At 32.3% G+C, this 22,238-nt stretch overlaps 1 pseudogene; it reads right to left on the bottom strand.

The window, feature by feature from the left end:
- Window positions 1–3,310: 3,310 nt before the first annotated feature.
- LOC143387188 (zinc finger protein 280D-like) overlaps window positions 3,311–22,238 on the bottom strand; it is a 54,434-nt pseudogene continuing 35,506 nt past the window's right edge.

Below are 22,238 nucleotides of genomic sequence, written 5' to 3' on the forward strand. Positions count from 1 at the left end.
TGGTGGACGGCTTTTCCTTTATCTTTCCATTCTAAAAATGCTTTCAAAAGCATATTTTGATGGAGTTATTGTCCATGGCAGTAATTTGGATTCTAGGGCCAAGCTCAATGGTGAAGATCCAAAGCTATTTCTGAGACAGCAAAAGGCAAAGACTTACTCTTATGAAGAAAGAGAGGAAAAAAAAGAGACCAATTTTAGACACAGTATATGATTAGACATATTTCTAAACAAGTTATAAAAATGGCCAATAAACACATGAAAAGATATTATGTATCATTAGACATCAGGGAAATGCATATCAGAATCATAAAATAATTACTTAGCACCCATGCAGATGGATATAATTTAAAGAGATGAAGAAAATTATAGGCCTAGGGAGAGTACGGAAAAAACTGGAACCCCCATACATTGCTGATGGGAATGTAAATTGGTGCCAGCCATTGTGGAAAAGTTTAATATAGTTAAATACAGAGGAACTGTATGCTCCTTCAAACTCCTGAATGGATATATCCAAAAGAACTAAAAATAAATGTTCACACAAAGCACATGTACACAAATGTTTACAGCAGCATTATTTGTAATAATCAAAAAGTCATAAAACCAAAATTTCCATCAACAAAACGTGGTACATATATTCAGTAGACTATTATTCAGTCATAAAGAGGAATGAAACTCACATAATATGCTAGCTACAGTTATGAATGAACTTCAAAAAGATTATGCTATATAAAAAGAAGTCATATGTAAATGGTCATGTTATATGATTCCATTTACATGAAATGTCCAGGAAAGGTAAATTCATAGAGAAAGAAAGCAGATGAGTGGTTTCCAGGATATGGAAAAATTTAGAATGACTGATACCAGGTGTGAAGTTTCTTCTTGGAGTGGAAGAAATTTTTAGGAATTACAATAGTGATGGTTATAACACATTGTGAATACATTAAAGACCACTTCACTGTACACGTTAAAATAGTGAGTTTTATGGTATATGTAAAAAAAATGCTAGCAAAATATTTTGAAAATAAGATTTCTATTCTGGTTGAGGTCTGGGAGTAGGAATGACAGCAAGTGCTAGGTAGAAAAGGCAATTAAAGAAGAAGTTCATCACAGTTCCAAAAAACAAGAACTAGATAGGAGTTCTATTCTATGCAATCATATCCTTAAAGATCAAGTAGTATTCTCAATGGCCTCTATCCTCTTTATGAAAAGTCTGCATCCTTTATCATTAAGCAAGAAATTCTTACAAAAAAATCTTAACATTTGCTAAGATAGCTCCACCATGTTACTCAGTCAAATTTTCATCCATTTACTTACTTGCTTCCAAAGCTGGAAACCACACAATATATTTTCCTAAAATGTCATTCACTGACTCATAGTCTCACATTTTTATAAATTCTTATGCAGGAGAAGGTACAAATAAATATGGCCCATTGTCCTTTTTCTGTATTTGCTTTCTTTTTTTTTTAACTCTTGCTGACCTATGTGGACTCTTACAGGAATTCACGGTCTATACACCCTTAGCAATGTCAACTATACATCCCTGAGTTCAGGGAAGTTATAGTGTAATAGTTTCTTTATTTGAATATTTCTACATATAATTTGCTAGGAGTGACTATCAACCTAAGCAGGATTCTTTTTTTTTCTTTAAATAGTTTTTGTTTTGTTATTTTTTTAGTTTTAGTTGGAACCAATACCTTTTATTTTATGTATTTATTTTATGTGGTACTGAGGATGGAACCCAGTGCCTTGCACGTGCTAGGCAAGCACTCTACCAATAAGCCCAAGCTCCAGCCCCAGCCCCTAAGCAGGATTCTTGTCAGGAAAAAAAAGTATAGCTTTCAACTCCTGGTTAAATACTAATAATCAGGGCTGGGGTTGTGGCTCAGTGGTAGAGTGCTCGCCTAGCATGCACAAGGCATTGGGTTCGATCCTCAGCACCACATAAATGTAAAATAAAGATATTGTGTTCATCTAAAACTTAAGAATAAATATTTTAAACTAAATAAATAAATACTAATAATCAGAATAAAGGAGACTAAATTAAAATAATCCTGTTTTCAAAAATTAGGCAACAGATTGGGAGAAAATATTGTAAAAATAAAGAACTTTTATCTGTAGTACATAAAGAACACCTACAACTCAATAGGTAAGAGATAATTCAATTTAAAAATAGGTAAAAGCCTCTACTCAAAATGTCATGTGTCCGCGAAGTTTTCCCTGATACCAGATTTAAAATGGTGGTCTCCTAATTTCTACCCCATATTCCTGTATTTCTCTTCCCTACTTTATTCTTCTTCAAAGTATTGACCATCATCTAAAATACAGGCAAGATGTTTTGCCAAAATGTGACAATAAGGCAAGAATCCAAGTTTCTATAGCTTAAGAGTCATTTTCTAAGAATGACAATAGACTCAATCTAAAAATTAGACCTATTCAACAGTAACCAAAAAGCATAAACATGTGACATGGCAATAGCTGATGAGGCAAATCAACTATTTAGAATAACTTGATGGTAAAGAAAGATCAGGCTTAAGCTAAAACCTATTAGTGTCACACAAATTCAACTAATTACCTACAATAATTAGCAAGCTTTGTCCTGCTTTAGTCAAACCAATTTTTAAAAAATGAAGTTACAGGTGATAATATAGTTTATACACAGTCATCAGTTGTGTCCATCGAAGGGGGACACTGTCCAGGTGTACCCTGGATATTTTTTGAAATCTCTGGGCTGATTCTGCACCTGATAAAAAAGATAGCACAATGATAGACAACAAATGAGAAAAAGGACAATCATCTGGTCCAAAAACTTAAGACATGAAATTAAGAAGCAGACAAAACAGAAGACAAACAACCATATCACTTGGAATGTATTACTCTGAAGGCAAGTGCAGTAGAGAGAAACACAAATTATTTTAAGCAAAGTAAGAAAAGACCATAGCAATAAGTTATTTTTAGAGAAAACCAACTGGAGAAAAAATATGTATGTTAAGACATGTCAACTTGACACAAAGATAAAGTAGAACAGGAATCTGAACCCATTTACAAGCTGAACAGAGCTGAATAATGAAAGCTAGTGTCATAAACTTGGCTGCTTGACTGGCTTTGTGTAAGAAAATATCTCAGAACTTTGAACTTAGGAAATTCCAACTTGTCTTGCACCAGGTCACGAGCTCCACAGAGCAGGAACCTATTTCAACAAGCAGGTTTAAAAAACATTTAAAAAATATTTTTCATTGCTATTAATGATACACTTAAAAATGCAGTAAGTGCTAAAATCCATCAAAGTAAAATGCACTGAAAAAAATTAAACTTACTCAGAAAGATGTTCAGAATTTGGGATACAGACAGAAACTGAAATTAGAAGAAAAGTTTTATATTTACAACAGCATATGAACTATGATGAGAGTAACAATTTAGTAAAGAGTTCATATTGTGGTTGACCAAAAATAATGGAATAAATAACAAAATCCACAAGCGCACAGTTATATATACGTACCTTTCTCTACTACAACTTGGCAAGTATGGGTTTCATGTTGACTTAAGTGTGCAGCCATATTATCTAAGCCAGAAACATCAGTTAGGAAATCACAATTAAGGCACACTAGAGTAATGCCCCTATTAAAAAATAGCATAAAAGAAAAGTTTTTATCTGTTGTTAAATCTATATACAAGTTCAATGATTATTTTTCCACAAATTATCTTTTTGTGTAATAAATGTAACTTGTTATTTGTTATATAAATTTGATGTAACTGAAATGATTCTCTATAAAATGGTACAGCTATGTCCAAATTTTGCTACTACTTATTTACATAGAGTATTTATGTTTTATAAATATTTATCTTTTGTACCAGTCAAAAGACCTACAACCAGTCTAGGTTCCATTAACAATTTGCAATAATATAGGCAAGTCACATTCTATTTGTTCCCCTGCCCATCTGCAAAGTGAGAATAGCATTCATTCACTCAATATATATTTACTGAGGTTGTCTATACAACTGTATCACTGTTATTATGAACCACAACAACAAAAAAAGCCAGTCAGTACTTGAATGAAATTTATAATCTAGTGTTTTATTTAGTTGAGGACAAAATTAGAAGAAAATTATAAAGTATTTAGAAGTATAGTATGATACCTGCCACTACATGCCAAGGTTTTAGCATGATCTTTCAAGGGTGGTTATTATTTAACATGGAATTAACTGACGTAGTTAATAAAAATGTTGGAGTCCACAAATTTGGAATCCTCATCATCCCAGCACTGTGAATGCTATTGCCTACCTGATGGGGCCTATACTACTCATTCTCTTTAACAAAACTTGTGAGTGCTGTACAGAGAAAGGAGAAAGAAACTCAAGTCCAGAGAAAATAAAGACAGCATCATGCTGCCTTAGCAGGTCAAAGCAGGGAGAACTCCAATATGTTCTTGATTCTTAAATAACACATGAAATGATTAAGGACTTTCAAAGGAAGTTAGGAAACAAGTCCCAAAATCATGAAAAACTTTTTCTGAGTCTAGAATAGTTCTTATACTCACTGAATTAAACTGAATAACATTTGCTATCTGAAGTATTTAAACATAATTGGCATGTTAAAGTTATGTGTCAATGGCCTTAAGATTCATATTTAAAATGTGTTTGATCTCGTGACTTTTAATTGAAAAGTATCTTAAATATTATTAAGACTGTAAAAATATTGAGATGGTTCAGAGAACTTAGAAAGCCACTATATAATTGAACTTATTAGATTTATTAAAATGTTAAGCAATTGGGAGCTAGTTGGGTCAAGCATTTGAAGTGCTGTTTAAAAGAAAATCAAGTATATTTAATGGATAAATGACACTAAATTGTTTAAAGTAATTTGAACTTAAATGTCACTGTTGAAAAAAATTCACTCTGTTCAATTTAAATGAACTTTATCTTACATTAAATTAAAGTTCCTCTAGAAAGTGATTACTAAAAAGTACTCAAATTCTAAATGGAGTATTTCTAAAATTCTAAATGGAGTATGGAGACTTAAAAGCTTAAAGAAAGTTAAAATGTAAAATACTTAGCTTAAATAACTAACTACAATTTTTTCTATGAACAAACTGCCCTCATAGATACTAAAAAGAGTTTCACTGGTAAAGAACAGGCTACTGCCTATTCCACTGGATATAGATAATTTAAAAAGGGATGGCATGACTAACTCAATCTGTTTTAAACAGGGATTTGTAATTGGAATTTTTAATCAAATTTCTTGATTTGGGAAAATATGTGAGTCTGGGAATATTATAGTTGAGTCATTAGTAGAGAAAAGATGGTCTGTACAGAGAAAGCAGAAAGAAACCCAAGTCCAGAGAAAATAAGACAGCATTGTGCTGCCTTAGCAGATCAAAGCAGAGAGAACTAAAGTAAGTTCTTGATGACTTTTTGTTTTCCTTATTTGCTCTGCCTGTTGCTCCTCTACTTAAGGGTCTATAAGAGTCTTTGGAATCTCTCTAATAAATCAAAGTTTCACCTAAATTTTGTTTAGGTGAAAAAATTGATCATTTAACTGATCACTGTTATTATCAGTTTAATACAAAGTATATACATTCAACGTTCATATATTTGATGTTCATTACATAATATATATGTTACACCAGTATATGAATACAAACAAACAGGATACTTCAGACTGATTTCTCCTCCTTAAGTTCTATTTTAATAGCATGATATATGTGTGCACTGAGAGAATTCACTGGCACATCAAATCTAAAATCATCTGCTTTCTCCCCAAATCATCTCCTCCTGACTTTCTTATGGTCCCATTTCACTTGACACTAAAGCTCAAACCATAGTCACCTATGACTTTCTCCTTTCTTAAAACATTTAATATGTCAAGCATTCTATAATATTAACAACTTATTGAGTACTTATCTGTGCCAGGCTGCTTTTAAACATATCATCTCATCTAAATCTTACAACAACCTGAAGAGTTAAGTGTTATAATTATTACCCTTTTATACAGTACAGAGTTAGCTTAGTAGCCTACCAAGGACATAGAGCTGGTAAAGGTCAAAATCAGGTGTAAAATTATGCACTTTGATTCCAGAGCCCATATTACATCATAAACACAATGTAATACCACCTCACCACCTTAATTCAGATCCCTAATCTAAATGATTTATGCACCTACAACTCACCTTGCATGTCCCTGAATTCAACTTTCCTTCAGTATCACTTGAATCTACACAAAACACTAATGGTTCTCCAGTGCCCTCTGAATTAAGTCCAAATTTCCTAAGTTTAATTTTCAATGCATTCCAATATGATTGTAAGCTCAAAATTGTTGCTACAGACTTTAATCCATTACTATCACACAAACATCATGTTCCATCCATTTACTACTAGCCATACTTTCTGTATGTCTTCTCTTTTTCATTTCTGCACTTTTGTCCTATTTTCTCCAACTAGAAGATCCCTCTGCTTCTTCTGCCAGTTTAAAAAAAAACACTCATCCTTAAAAACAAAGTAAACCTAATTCCTATCCAGATCATTCCAAGTAATCTCTCACTTCTCTGAAATAACTTATTGCACTTATTAAAATCCATAGTTACTTCTGTTCATACTTTATTTCCCACCTAATGAACAACATTCCCTGAAGGCTAGTTCCAAGATTGCTTTATCCCTATCATCTACACAGAACCTGCTACAATACATACATGATAAATGCATAATACACATAATATACACAATAAAAAGTATTCCATTTCAATAAGTAATTACAAAGATTGGGGGATATGGAATTTTATAAATATGCTAAGTTCCACTCACAGAAATTGACCAATTCCAATGTGAGACATAATGGTAGTTGAGAGAAAAACACTCCAGACCTTTAAAAAATCAGATAATTTGTTTAAAAAACTAACACACATCTGAGCTAGACAACAATGAGGTAAAAATCAAATTAAAATCTGATTTTTAAAATGCAATAAATCCTATTCATTCTTATAAAAGTCTTTATTAAGGCAGTACCTCAAGTAACAATCAATTTCTCTGAATACAATAAACACTCTAATGAGACTAAAAGTTTTAATATTGAACCATTATTTTTTATCTTCCTGTGAGCTACTGGCTCAGCATCATAAATGGGACCTTTTGTCCAAATACATATTTTTTCCATATACATTAATTTATTCAACAAATATTTACTGAATGCCTACTATATGCTAGGCTTAAAAAAACAAAAACAAATGAACAACAACAACAAAAAAAAACACAAGCCACATAGAATGTATTAAGAGAACACAGACCACAGACAAACAAAAAGTAAAATATACAGTATTGCAAATGCACTTTGAAAAAAAATATTAAAAGGAGGTAAAAGTGCTAGAGTGAAGCATGGGGGGAGTGGATACAATTTCAAATGCAGTAATTAAGGAAAGGATCACTGTCAGAGTGGAGATAAAGGAGTAACCATATAATATCTGGGAAAGAGTAAACTATGCATAGGAGATAATAAACACAAAGATCCTAAGACATAATGCCATTCCCTCTTCCTCCTTTTCCATGAACCCAAAGCATCAAACAAGTCTTTGGCTATACTTATCAATAAATTAGTTTGGTGGAACAAAGATATTGTTATTTCAAGGAGAATAGCAACATAAGCAGAAAATAAACAAAGAAAAAGAAACAAAGGAAATCAGAATTTTAAAAAATGGTGCTCAATGGATTTTGAATTCAGTGTGTGGTATAACCAATGCTAATTATCAACATTCATCCATAGTTTCTTTACAGAAGCTAAGATGTATACTTCTATTTGAAAAAGAAACAAACAAAAAAGAATTATGAAGACTACTGATTTCAAGAATTTCAGTGGTTTCATATATGTGCTTCAAAAATTAACAGCGTCACTTTAATAGGTATCTTAAGTAACTTTTTGATATTCAAATATTGTTGGTGGGCCTGATTTTTCCTTTCATTTTACAATGCAAATGCATGAGAATTTCATCTTGACACCATTTGTCACCAATGAAATAAATTTACCAAGAGATTAATGGCATATCTCAGGTCTTATAAGGAGCAATATAATATCCATTAGGAATCACTCAGATTTCCAAACTGGCACTCCCAGACAGTTTAATTTAAAAGTGCAAACCACAATGATACAGCACTTCCTAGCAACTAGGATGACTATAACAAAAAAGATATAATACAGAATGTTACAAAAGATTGTGAAGAAACTAGAACCCTCATACACTGCTGGTGGGAATGTAAATAATGAGGCTACTTTGAAAAGCAATTTAGCAGTTCCTCAAAAGGATCAATGTACTATAAAATCCAGCAAATTTAATGTTAAGTATATACTAAAGAAAAATAAAAAGACATGTCCTTAAAAAAATTAATATGTAAATGTTCACAATGTAGCATTATAACAACCTAAAGTGAAAATGAACTGAATGAATGGCTAAACTATGACATATTCATAATATGGAATATCATTCAGCACTTTGAAAAATGAAGCATTCATACATGCATGCTACAATATACATAAACCTTTATAGACAGTTGGAAAAGACTACATACACAGTCTATCATTCCATTTGTAGAAAATATCTAGAATGAACTAATCTACATAGGCACAAAGTAGATTCATGATTGCTTAGTAATGGGGAGAGTTGAAAAGAAATGGGGATAACCACTAATGAATGGGGAAAGGGTTTCTGTTTGGAATGACCAATATGTACTAAAATTAACTGTGGTCATTGCTGTACAGCAGCAGTACAGTATAATATTATAACCTATTATAGGTTTGGATGCTATACTATACTGTATAGTATAATATAGCACAATACCATAACCTATTAATTTTATTGTTAAATGCATATTGTACAGCATGTGAATTATATTTCAATAAATTTGTTATGCAAGAAAGAATGTAAATTATAACCATTGTTTAGTAGAAAGAATTAAAAAAAATCAACTAGTTACCTGAGATCTTCAGAATGCTCCTTAAATATACAAAACCTTTTACTTGGACGACTACTGTGAAAGCTGGAGAGACAGAAGACATTTTAATAATTTTAGTATAGAATTATATTATTTCATAATAATAATTATATTAATTTATAAACATATTTCAAGTCTGTACTTAAGTTTCTAGTTTTTAAAAGACTATAGAATAAATACTGAACCATTAACTCTGTTTAATTTAACATTTGATCTGATATTCCATTTTGCTTTTAATTCCTAATGACACATACTTTTTTCCCTAAGCATATACTTAGATGATCAATACCTCACCATTATGTAAAAAGGAAATGCTCAAAGAGTTAAAAAACAAACTAAATTTTTCATTTATTATACATTTAAAACAATTCTAAATTTTTATTAACAAATTAATTTTGCTACAATCTGAATTATTATTAGAAATCAACTTTTTGAAAATAACTTTTTAATAATCTTAGCATGCTGGTATAGAGGCAGGGGAACAGAATTCAATTGATCTAGAAAGTACACACTATTTCAGCTAAATATTACTGTTTACCATCTGTAAATTCAAACATCTAGACAGTTCTTTGTAATTGTTAGTAGAGGTTTAAGAAAAAAAGCAGAACTCATAACTTAATGCTTCCTCTAATCACAGAACAAAAAACCACTAACCAAACATTGTAGCCAATAAGGAAAGCTTTCTGTACTAGAAAACCAGAAGTAGTTTAGCACACTATATCTGAAAGTCACAGAAAACCGTATCACCATCACCTGAGAGTTTATTTAGAAATGCAAAATCTTAGGCTCTTCACAAACCTACTGAATTAATCTCTGGCAGTGGGATCCAGGAAACTGCCTTAACAAGTTTTTCAGTGGTTCTTATATAAGTTAAAGTTTGAAAAGCAGTAGCCAACAAACTAGATAAATGGCTACTCACATCAGTGATGCCTGTATGTAAAGGAACAGAAATGTTCTGGCTAAATATAATCCCTAGAAAACAGCCTCAGAAGATTTCAAATATCATTTCTTCAAGCTAGGGTAACTATTATTTGGAGATTTATGAATTTAAGATATTATCACAAAAACACAGTTTTTAGAGAGATCGGGGGTTGGGAAGCCCTGAAATTGTGTGCAAAAAATTATATAAATCATTGTTTCCTTAGAGGAATGAGTCCAAGACTGGGAGGCAGGTTTACTGGGGATTGAACCCCAGCATGCTCTACCAGTGAAATATACCTCCAGCCCTTTTTATTTTTAGACTAGGTCTCTCATAAATTGATGAGCTGGCCTCCAACTTGGAATCCTCTAGCCTCAACCTCCTAAGTCACTGGGATTACAAGTATGTACCACCAGGTTCAGTTCAAAATAAGTTATTTTTTTAATGACATTTTAAAGTTTTTTCTCTTCAAATAAGTATACTGTTTTTATTTATTCTTTGATAAGGAGAGAGAAAAATTATATTTTAGGGTCTTTTTGATGGCTTCCACATCTATCTATAACTTGAACCAAATATCTACAAATGTTCCTAATTAAATTTTTAGTTGTCTGAATCCAGTTATGATTTAGAGTTCCCTATCTTTGGAAAAAAAAAGCATTTATACTGCCTCTGTAACTCATCTGTATTTACTACATAACTTCTACAACTGCAATTTTTTGTAATGTAAGAATGGAAAAGTGAATCACAACTCACAAATAAAAAGGAGGAAAAAGCTACCTTTCTTCCCTATTTCCACAAAGTTGATAGAAATACAGAAACACACCTAAGAAAACAGAAAAGGCTAAGACTTTTATTCAATACAGTAAAAATACAGTGTTAAGACGTAGGTCTAAAAAACCTGCTACCCAACTGCATGACTATAATTACCAAAAGCTCATTGAATTGTTCTTCACAAATAGGTAAATTTTATTAGGTATAAATTATACCTCAAGGAAATTGAGGACAAAATCCCTCTTTGACCATATTTTCCTTAATAATCTTGATTCCATGTAAGAAACAACTTAACTTTCTGAGAAACACAAAAGGAATGACTTCCTTAACATCCAACAATATTGATGGTATACCTACTATTTAAGACACTGTAGAATGATGATATAATAACTAGAGTGGTAAGTCGCCTGCCCTAGAATTCATGGTTGAGTGAAAGAGAAGAAGATGGTTTGACACAGAATAAATGCTAATAAATAAATGTGGAATGAATATATATTCATAAATTAATGCAAGAAAAAAATCAACAGTGACACAGAACTCTGTGTACAGGAACAAATCATTACAACAGCTTTCGTTTTACTTGGAAACGTTTAACATCTTTCTTCAAAGCCTAAGAGAAATGTCATTTATAGAAAGTCTTCTCTACTTCTTATTTAAAGAATTTATTCTTACCTTCTCTGTGCTCTCATAGTCATCTGCTTATCACATTAACCTAGGTAAACATATTTCTCCTACTAATTAGCAAAAATTAACAGCAAGGACTTGACCCCCAATACTACCTGCCTATCACACTTTATAGAAAACTGTATGGTTTCATATGCCTCCCAAAGCTCATGTGTGAGCAATGCAAGAAAGTTTAGAGATGACTCAATTAGTTTATGAGAGCCTTAACATAATCAGTGCATTGATCCCAGATAGGGATTAACTGGGTGGTAACTGTAGGCAGGTAGGGTGTGACTGGAGGCTCGTCTTTGGATATATATTTTGTGATCATGAGAGTGCTCTGCCTCTCCTTCCTGATGCCATGTTCCCAGTTGCTTTCCTCCACCATTTGCTTCCACCATGATATTCTGCCTCATCTCAGGCCCAGGCCCATGGAGTCAACCATCTACAGACAGAGACCTCTAAAACTATGAGCTCCAAAATAAACTTTTCCTTCTCTAATTGTTTTTGTCAGGTCTTTTGACTAAAACACAAACTGTACCTTCCTAGTATGTAATAATCAGTATTTGTGAAAATGAATCTGGGTGATATAAATACTATTAAAAAGAGATATTAGTAATGTCCATTAACTTAATTCTCTTACATGTAGAAGAAAAAGTTGTCTCATATATCTTTTTGAGGAATAACAGTAATATTATATAGTAGTTAATTTTCACTTTCTCAGGTGATTTCGATTACCACTTACAAGCTATTAGCAAAGTACAATAATTCAAATAACTGACCCCAGTAATACTATTTTTAAAAAATAATTTATAATTATGAAGTTAATGATCTGTTTCCTTCAAAGAGTCTGACTTTAAAGATGTTTCAACAGCTTCAAGATTTTTTAATCTCTTCTTTGAGATTAAGTTTGGGGCCTCTTCTAATTATAAATAATGATTATCATTTATAGTTTATAAAGTAGTAAGTGATATGATAAATACAAAGACCACTTCTCAAGGAGATTCTACATACACAAACAAAATGAAAGGCAGATCAGATGAATGGTACACAATTCAAAAGAATTGACCATTTGAAAGATGAACTGGGAGGGAAGGACAGGGTGTCATGGGGACTAATAAAGAATAAGAAAAAACTACTATATAAAATAAGTATGGGAAGAAAAATACTTTTGAAAAGATTAGCCAACTTATGAGGATCAGAGTCTCTCTTTATAGAAGACTGGGCAGGTATGAGACCAGAAAGAAAGACTACTTGAAAGGCTACAGAGTTGGTATGGTATAGGGTAAGAACTGAATGTACACATCTTTTGGAGAAATGAAGCTTCCCTTCATAAAAACTTCAAACCTAGATCAAGTATCTGCAGTAAGTAGAAATAAGGGTGTGCTACTCAGTGAGAAGGCAAAGGAAACAACAGTATCAATGAAGGAAAAACAAAACAAAAAAAAAAGGAGAAAGGAGCTAACAATGAATAAGGAGTATATGTGATGACAATGAAATGCAGGTTTGGGTGGTTTGAAAAAGGGTAAGAAGAATGTCTTGAGCCAACTGCAAATGGTTGGAGATATAATGGATTTGGAAGTTCTTCAGGACAGGAAGGAAACCTATGATAAATGGGAGAAGGAAGGCCAGATGAACCTTAGTTTAAGAAACACAAAATACTTTCCAATTTGATCCTTTAGAAATTAAGGGCAAAATAAAAGACATCCTTAGGTAGCTTTGTGTTTTGAACAGAATAAGAGATTAGCATTCTACCCAGAAGTATACTAGGGGAAAATATAATGGCGCCTGGTTTAGAGCAATAGGTCTATCAGATACTGCAGTGGTTGGGAGGCAGTCTCAGGAAGCCATGATGCACAGTGAATCCAAAGAACTTCTTGAGTTTCAGAAACTTGGAGCAGTAAATTATTTCTAGCTGGAGCTAAACATTCACACAAAATGGTGCCCTGAAAGAGATGGAACTTAAAAAGTTGGGATGATAGTAATGTGAATCTGAGACAGATAATAATATTTGGCTTTTATTGTTGTTCTATTGAGATGCCAGTGGGTCTAGGGTAAAAGCATCTACAAAATAATTAGAAACACAGATTTGGATCTTAGAAAAACAAAAGATTGAAATTCTAAGATTTCAAGTTGAAAGCTGAAAGTGCAAGTGCTAAAATTACTAAGAAAGGGACTATAAACAGTTGGAGACAGGCAATGAAAGAGAGGTGTTACCTAAAAAGAAGAAAAATGGTATTAACCGCTTAATAGAGACTAAAGAGAAACGTTTCAAAAGTGAGTGGCAACAACGTTAAAAATAAAGTTAAGGAGTAAAGAATGAAAAAAGAGGAAAAGTGTGGTGATAAGTACATGACACAATAATCTTTAAAGGGTCAGTGTTAGTTGATAGGTAGGGATGATACTCAAAAGGGTAAAGAAATGAGTCACAATTAAGCTGGCAACAAACATTTTGAAAAATGTTGATGGAAAAAGGCTGACAAGAAATAAAGAAAATACGCAGGAAGGACACAGCTCCCTCATCCTAAAATTAAAGAAAGTGTTTATAAGCAGAAGACCAATAGTGACATAGGGATGAAGATACAAGTTAACTGAATTAGTTTATGATGAATTGAAGGAAATAAAAGATAGAACTGGCTATGGAGAAATGGGACAAGCTTAATTTCTGAGATTAATATCTGGATGAAGAAAAATATTTGGAGTTGAAAAGAGCTAATTTAAGGAAAAATGAAAAAGATGACCTTCAATTGAGCAATTAATAAGTTGGGTTAACAACTGAAAGATGAAAATAAAATCTTTAGGATACTGAAAAAGGATTAAACAAACACTGTAGGTAAAAATAAGGAGGTCTTTAAAAAGAAAAATAAAGAGATAGGTCTTAATCAAAGTTAAAGATTATAAAGTCAGAATGAATAAATAAACTCTTGTATTCTAGAATTAAGCATACATAAAGATGGAAAGGGGAAGAGGCTGAAATCTTAAACTGGCTTTTATGCTAGGTGAGCATGAATAAAAATGTAGAAGACAAAGAAAAGAACAGGATTCGAAACAGAGGACCACGATGACTATAAAGTTAGATGAATGCTGCTAGACTGGCAAAAAGAGTCAAAACTCTGAACATCATAGAGTATTAAGAATTCAGAAGGAATGAAGAGTATATAGGATGAGACTAAAAATGAAGAGGACCCAAAACTTAAAAGCTGATGTGAAGTGCTGGCACTAAAGAAGCCAAAACACCAGGAGGTAGGCCAATCATCAAGGCAGAAAAACTGAGAGAGAAGGGCTAAAGTTTCCATGAAAGGTAGGAGAATTCTGGAAACGCAGTTTCTGATAATGATAAGAAAGCAAAACAGAGGTTATGTCATGATCTCCAAGAAACTCAGTTATACATTAATTCTAATGTTTATTTAAATGTAACAAACTCACTATGAATAAGCAGTATATCACATTTATAATGGAATAACTATTTTTAAAGATAAAAAATCCACCCTGATAGAATAAAATATTCTCCTATTAAAGAAATACAAATGAAAATAATATGGGTTCTGAAGGGGTTTCTTAGCATAGTGTAATGATAGGTACTTAAACAACATAAATTAAATGAATTAATGAAAAAGAATTCCAACGGTGGCATCATAACCAGAAGAGTCTCTCCTTTTCACTGAACAAATGTATGTATAGATGGCCTGACAGATGAAGGACCATAGAAAGAAAACCAGATTCAATGAAGTTCCTAACATCACTGAAAATCCTCCAATAATGTTAGCTATTAATTAAAAAGCTACAGCTACTAGTTGAATAAAAGGTTAATAGTTTCAACTATCAATACATTTAGGTACAGCTATTCCTCTATGAGCAGAAGCAGTAATCACTGGATTTCATCACAAAACCACAGCTTCTCTCAAAGTGACTAATTTGAAGAGGATATTCCTAATGAGGACATTTATTTGTATGCTAAATAAGCTTAAAACACTTAAAGTTTTATTTGAAAATCACCATTTTTAAATACCTATAGGGAAAAATAAAAAAACAGAAAAATTATTTTCCCAACAAACCTATCCTAATTTTATTAGTTTAATTAACCGTTCTTACAATTTAAGACCAGTAATTACTTGAGTTACTATGTTGGAAAATAACATCAGATAGTATCTTAAAAGTTCCTTACTGCTAGGTCCTTTTGGCTCTTTGAGGAGAAAAACTAGTTTCTAATAGGGATAACTTTGCTTCAAAACAAAAACTTCCTGTACTATAATTTTAGTTGTCAATTTACAGGTTTAACTCTTCTTACCTCATCATATGATTTACATAGGCTTTACTACAGATAGTATTGTATCTGCAAAAGCTACAGTGGACATATGTAGGAAAATGGTTTGCAAAATCTTTTATTTCAGAACAGCACTCAATGCACTTGTGAATGCCCCGACGACACCTTGTGGAGACACAAAGAAAATGGTATAAATATATTTTAAAACAAAAGTAATAAGTAAGAGCCATATTACTATTCTAATTAACTAAAGTATAATGTTTTTATACTTAAATTTAAATTGGTATTGTATATTAGGAATAAAACATCACATTAAGTTCCTCAATGCAGTATTAACTTGGATTTTTTTATTGCTATTAGCCAATGTGCTTTGTTTCTTTTGCATATTAGAGATTTTTGATTTGTATTTAGATTTACTTCCATTAGGCTTATTTCCATTAGGTTTATTTGCATTGGATTTGGTTGTATTAGGTTTACTTGTATTCGATTTGTGGGATTTTTAGCAGTTATATTTTTAGTCCTTGGAGGTGAGAGCTGAAGGGTAGAAGTGCTTGCATTAATGGAAGGTGTAGGTGAAGATCCTGACTGAAGAGGTCCAACTGAAGCTCGAATAGTAACCTACAAGAATGCAGAATATATTTACTTCAAAAAAAATCACTATATTACTATTAAAATATCACTGTACAAAAACCACTTAAACATCAAGTATTTTGAAAGAGTACACATAAACTACAATTGTATTTAGTCTTATTTACTCCAAATGTTCAAAACAATTAAATAAAGTTAAATTTGATATTTATTCACTTAATGTAAAATCAGTTATGTGTAAACACAGTTATTAATGAGTAATTAGGAGTTAATAAAAATTGTATGACTATCAAAAGAGCACATTCCATAGCTATTTTTATGCTGTGACATAATTTTTTTAAAAATTCATATATAGGTCTAAGTTTCACAAAGCTTGAAAAATCACTCTAGAAAGGCCTACTGATATCACCCTTTCATAACTACAAAACAAATAGATCTATAGTAAATGTGACCTCTCCTTTACAGGCTCATTATCCTGGATTTATACTTATAAAATGTTATAAGAAAGAGTTAAGTCAACTTTTTGCACTGTGTGAAGAATTTAATATTGAGACTTCTCTTAAAGGGAACTAACACAAAATTTATCATTTAGTGTTCAAAATAGAAAATATTCAATTATATCTGTTAGTTGACAATGGAAAGGTCAATTGCCTACCAACATTCTCATTGATCACTTGACTATACTCTCCTCATGCATGTGAGGAACAGACTATGATGAAGTCCTATGAAACGTGTGCTTAGGTATTATACAAAAGCACTAGGTCAGGAATCAAAAGAACTGAGGTTGAATCTCACATTATGCCTTCCAAGCCATGTAATCTTGAGTAAATAAGATATCCTCTTTAAACTTCTTCATATCTAAAATACAGGGCACTATTTGCCTTTTCTACTCACTGAATGATTGTATGGATTAAATAATACAATGTATGAAAAGTACACTGAAAGCCTCATTCTAAGATGTCATAACAACATTTAGTATCATTATCATTAATATTATTATTATTATTAAGGGGAAAAATGAGAGAGGACTGCACTGCTTACATTAGTGTTCTGCATGTCTAGTTCCAGCATGAAATGAATGGTTTGCAGGGAAGAATGCTGGATAGCTTCTCTTGCTCTAAGTCTTCAGAGCATGGCTTTATATTATTTTATTTAATTCAAGTACCAGACATACCCACATTCAAAGGTAAGTACCCAAAGCCAAATATAAATGTTTTGGGGGTTATTTCACTTTGGATTATCCATGCCTCTGTTTTCCTCCACTAGAGCAAATATTCAAGAGCTGACTATATGTAAAGAAGTTAGAGAAAACAGATGTATATAAGGCAGAAAGGGAAAAGCAAATTACAATCATCAGTATGCAGTCAGACATGTGTTTGCTCACTTAAAATGCAATGCTGTCCAGCAGCAGTACTTGCTTCTCTGAGAGTAGACTAAATGATAACAACTTCAACAAACATCTGAGAACCTATGGCATTCAAGGCACTATGTCAGACATTGGGGATACAAAGATAAATAAAATAAGATTCCTGATATCAAGTCTCTTAGAGTTAACTGCTAAAACTGACATAGTTCAAAAATAGCCTATATAATATTGAAACAACCCCCTGACCCAAGGAACAGTTAAACTACGTACACTTTTAATGGAGAAATGCCATTTCAACGTAGTACCCACCACTGAACTCAATGGTTAAAGCTTTCCTTTCTAAGCATAAAAACAATGAAAACTAAAATTAGTCAATAAAAATCTGAAGTCATTTTTAAAAAGTCATATTTAATAGATAAAACCAGGTTAGAGCTAATTTTTATTATACAAAATGTTAAAATATAACATATTTGAACTCACTTTTGTTCCAGGAGGAAATCCTTCTAGTTGTTTAGGTTTTATAAATGTTCGATGATGCTGTGTCTTATGATCCATTTTCTCCTTGCATGTCAAAAATTGCAGTCTACATTTTGTACAATGATGTATTCCTTTTTTCTATTGAGAAACAGAAAAAAGGAAAAATAACTTTTATAACCACAAAATTCTGTGTCCTGGAACTACTCTAACTTAATTTTAATGAAAGTTTATAATTTCTTATCATAGATAGTATTTTTTAAAACTTATATTACTATCAAATGTATTTGTTACTATATAGAGTCAAACATAAAAGTTCTATTAACAGGTTCAAATAGAAGTTATACCAAATGTATGAAAGCTTTTAATTATAAACTTAAATTATTTAAAAACATGATACTATGAAAATGAGCTAAACATGTTTTAATTTTAGAAAATGTCAAAATCATTTTAAAATTTTGCTATTTTCAATCATTTGACAAGTTGGTAAAGTAAATTACACCCTCTAAACTCAAGTAAATCTAACTAGATATTTCAAAGGTTAAGTTACAAAAATGGTTATACAAAGCAATGTTGTCCAATAAAATTTCCTGCAATAACAAAATGCTCTAGAGCTTTGCTGTTCAACATGGTAATTACTAGCCATATAATGGTTACTGAGCACTTGAAACGTGGCAAATGAAAGTGAGGAGCTAAATATTTTAAATTTTATTTAATTAATTTACACAGGTAATTGTGACCAGTGGCTACTACACTGGTCAACATAGATACGGAGGCATAAAATATAACTGATCATAACCTATGTTTCAGTTGAAAACTCCCTGAGTTCCTCCTAATATCCTGGTCCTATCACATTCTACAGATGGGAAATAGAACCCAAGAGAAATCTAAGTCCCTCTCCCATAGCTAGATAATAACAATGCTAGACTCCCTGATCCAGTGTTCTTCCTACTGTATAATATCAACTGAAACCTTTACACATTTATTCTCAATAATATAAAAAATATATTTCATATACATATGCTTATAGTATATAGAAATTTAAAATAACACATGCAAAATATTTTCTTCAAAGCTGTATCTCTGCCAGATACATCACTATTTCCCTTTAAATACAACCAACTCTTCATAAAATTTAAGGTAATACTTCTCTGAGGTAATATACAGAGAAGTATCTAGCAAAGTTACTAGCACACAGCAAACATTTCATTAAAAAAAAAGCCAGACATAGAAATACAATATCACATATTCAACTGGGTGTAATGCTCATTCCTGTATTCCCAGAATTTCGAAGGCTAAGGCAAGAGGATTTCAAGTTTGAGACCAGCTTCAGCTACTTAGCAAGACCCTGTCTCAAAAAATGAAAAGGGCTGGGGATATAGCTCAGTGGTAAAGTATAGTTGGGTTCAATTCCCAGTACCCTCCCCCCGCAAAAATCATATGCTCTCACTCATACATTCAAGATAAAAAAGTTGATCTCATGGGAAGTATATAAAGTGGTCACTAGAGGCTAGGAAGGGTGCAGGGATATGGATGAGGGAGATCAGACACTGGAAAACAAAACACTTTGATAGGAAGAATAAGTTCTAGTATCCAACAGCACGGCAGGGTGACTATGTTTATAATAATTTATATATTATTATAAAGAGCTAGAAGAGAATTATGTGAATGTTCCCAACACAAATGATAAAAATGTTTGAGGGAAATGCTAATTACCTTAATTTGAACTTATACATTGTAAACATGTATTGAATTATAACTCTATTTCCAATAAATATGTACAATTGTTATATGTCAATTAAAATTTAAAAAAAATAGAAAATAGTTCTTCACAATGTCCAAAGCAATATGTAAGAACAACATGTTAGAATAATTTAAGCTGTATCTTAAGACTAGCAGTGTAATGCACTATCTTATATCATAGATATAAGCAACTTAACACAAATTCACTTATAAAGTATTCAAAGAGAGGAGGAAAAAAGAGAGAAAAACTTGGCCAAGAAACAGATACCAGAACAACAGGACAGAACAAAAGTTCACTAGAATTCATTTCCCAGAACTCTTTACTAGAATCACTTACTAGGTTACCTCATCCAGCTTCATGATTTTAAATACCACCTACCCAAATGCTTATTTGGCAATATTACTTGACATCTTATATGCTTCTCTATGGACAAACTAAACTCTAGGTTTCCTATATCTCTCTCCTACCATCCTAAATCTGTTCCTTGCTCAGTTTTCTCCATAGCTTAGAATATTAAAACTCCATTCTTATAAATGCTTAAGACAAAAAACTCAGTGTCCCCTCCTGCCCCCCCTCTCTCTTTAACACATTAATAAAACCTGCCAACTTCACTTTCAAGACTACTGATAACATTCCTATTTGTCATTACCTCCAACCACTTCTACCATACTGGTGCAAGTCACCCAGACTATGATTTAAAAAAAAAAAAAAAAAAAAAACTTCTATCTTCCTTTCATGTCTTTTTCTGCCCTGTGATCTATTCTCTCCATGGTTGTTGGTAATTCTTGAAATATGCTAGGTCTCTCACTTAAAACCTTCCAGGAGCTTTCCAAAGTCGTGACTCTGGGTCCACACAAATTGGCCTGCATTCTATTGCTACAACCTTATCTCCTACAATTCATCCTTCTGTTAGTTAACTCTGCTCTAGCTTCAATGGCCTCCTTGCCAATCTTATTAGTAACTCTGGTTTATACTCACTTCATTGCCTACATAATGTTACCTCTCCCACATGGCTTACTCCTTAATTTCCTTTGAAGAGGCCCTTTAATGCCCATGCTGTATATAAAATAGAAAACCCTCCTCCCCAGTGCTTGGCACTCCTTATTTTCCACATTTATTTCCTACCCACAATACTTATCACCAGCATATACAAACACACATTCACACAAATTTATTATCTTTCTCCATTACAGTACCAATTCCTAAATCACACTGCTATATAATACCTAAAACAGTTCCTGACATACAGTAAGGCATCCTTAATAAATATTTGTTGGACGACTAAATAGTGAAGCAGAAAGCAAGAGACTAATGCAGAAAAATACATGAGCGGCAGGTACAATTTAACTAGTTCAAATGACTGCTACTTCATTCAATGCACATTTATCCAAAATCCTGAGACAGAAAACATCAATCTATAATTCCCTGAGGTGGACTTATACATCTCTGATGTTATGTACATATGCATTTTAATGTGCTAAGGGTGATGAAAATACAGTATCACAGTTTTTAATAACAACAATGTTCAATCAAAGATATAATGATCTATTCAGAGTATAGAAAAATAACTGTACTGAATTTTTTGAGAGTCTTGAGGTATTTAAGGGTAATTCTTACTATATGTAATTTCTACCTTTAGATCTAATGCCAATGTAAAATCAACTCCGTGACAGCAGTAAAAACTAGTGCTCTAAAGTCATGTTCTGTCTTTGCCTTTTTTTAAATTTTTTTTAGAGAGAGAGAGAGAGAGAGAGAGAGAGAGAGAGAGAGAGAGAGAGAGAGAGAGAGAGAGAATTTTTTTTTAATATTTATTTTTTAGTTCTCGGCGGACACAACATCTTTGTTGGTATGTGGTGCTGAGAATCGAACCCGGGTCGCACGCATGCCAGGCGAGCGCGCTACCACTTGAGCCACATCCCCAGCCCTGTCTTTGCCTTTTATGAGACAATGCAACATCAGGCAAGTTACTTTCACTAAAACCCTGTTTCCTCATTTATAAAACATATATAGGTTGTGAGGATTAAGTACCCTGATACCATATGGTGATTACTATATGTTAACTGCTTATTGTTTTATCTAATAAGCTTTTTTAATATATCAGAAATTCTTAAATTATTTCATAAAAGTCATATAAACTGGGTTGTTTGCTCTAAAATTACTCAAGACATAACAATATAATCTTTTAAAGAAACAATTACAAGTGAGGTCTTCAACATAATAAAATGAGACACAGAATCAACAATTTTTATTACCTGATATTGTACTGTCATCTGTTAAAAGTTTATAATTCTACTCAGTGAAGGTTTCCCAGTCTTTCATAAATAAGTATACATATTATAAATACATTGGAGGATGCCTGATGATCCTTCTTTCTTACTAATAGATTGCCCTATCTTTACTGCTGGCTATCTACTTCCCAGGCACACCCAAACAAAAAATTTAAAAGTTAGGAACCCATGGCAAGTCAAGATGGCTCCAG

The sequence above is a fragment of the Callospermophilus lateralis genome, unplaced genomic scaffold, assembly GCF_048772815.1.
Source record: "Callospermophilus lateralis isolate mCalLat2 unplaced genomic scaffold, mCalLat2.hap1 Scaffold_121, whole genome shotgun sequence".
NCBI classification, from domain to species: Eukaryota; Metazoa; Chordata; class Mammalia; order Rodentia; family Sciuridae; genus Callospermophilus; species Callospermophilus lateralis.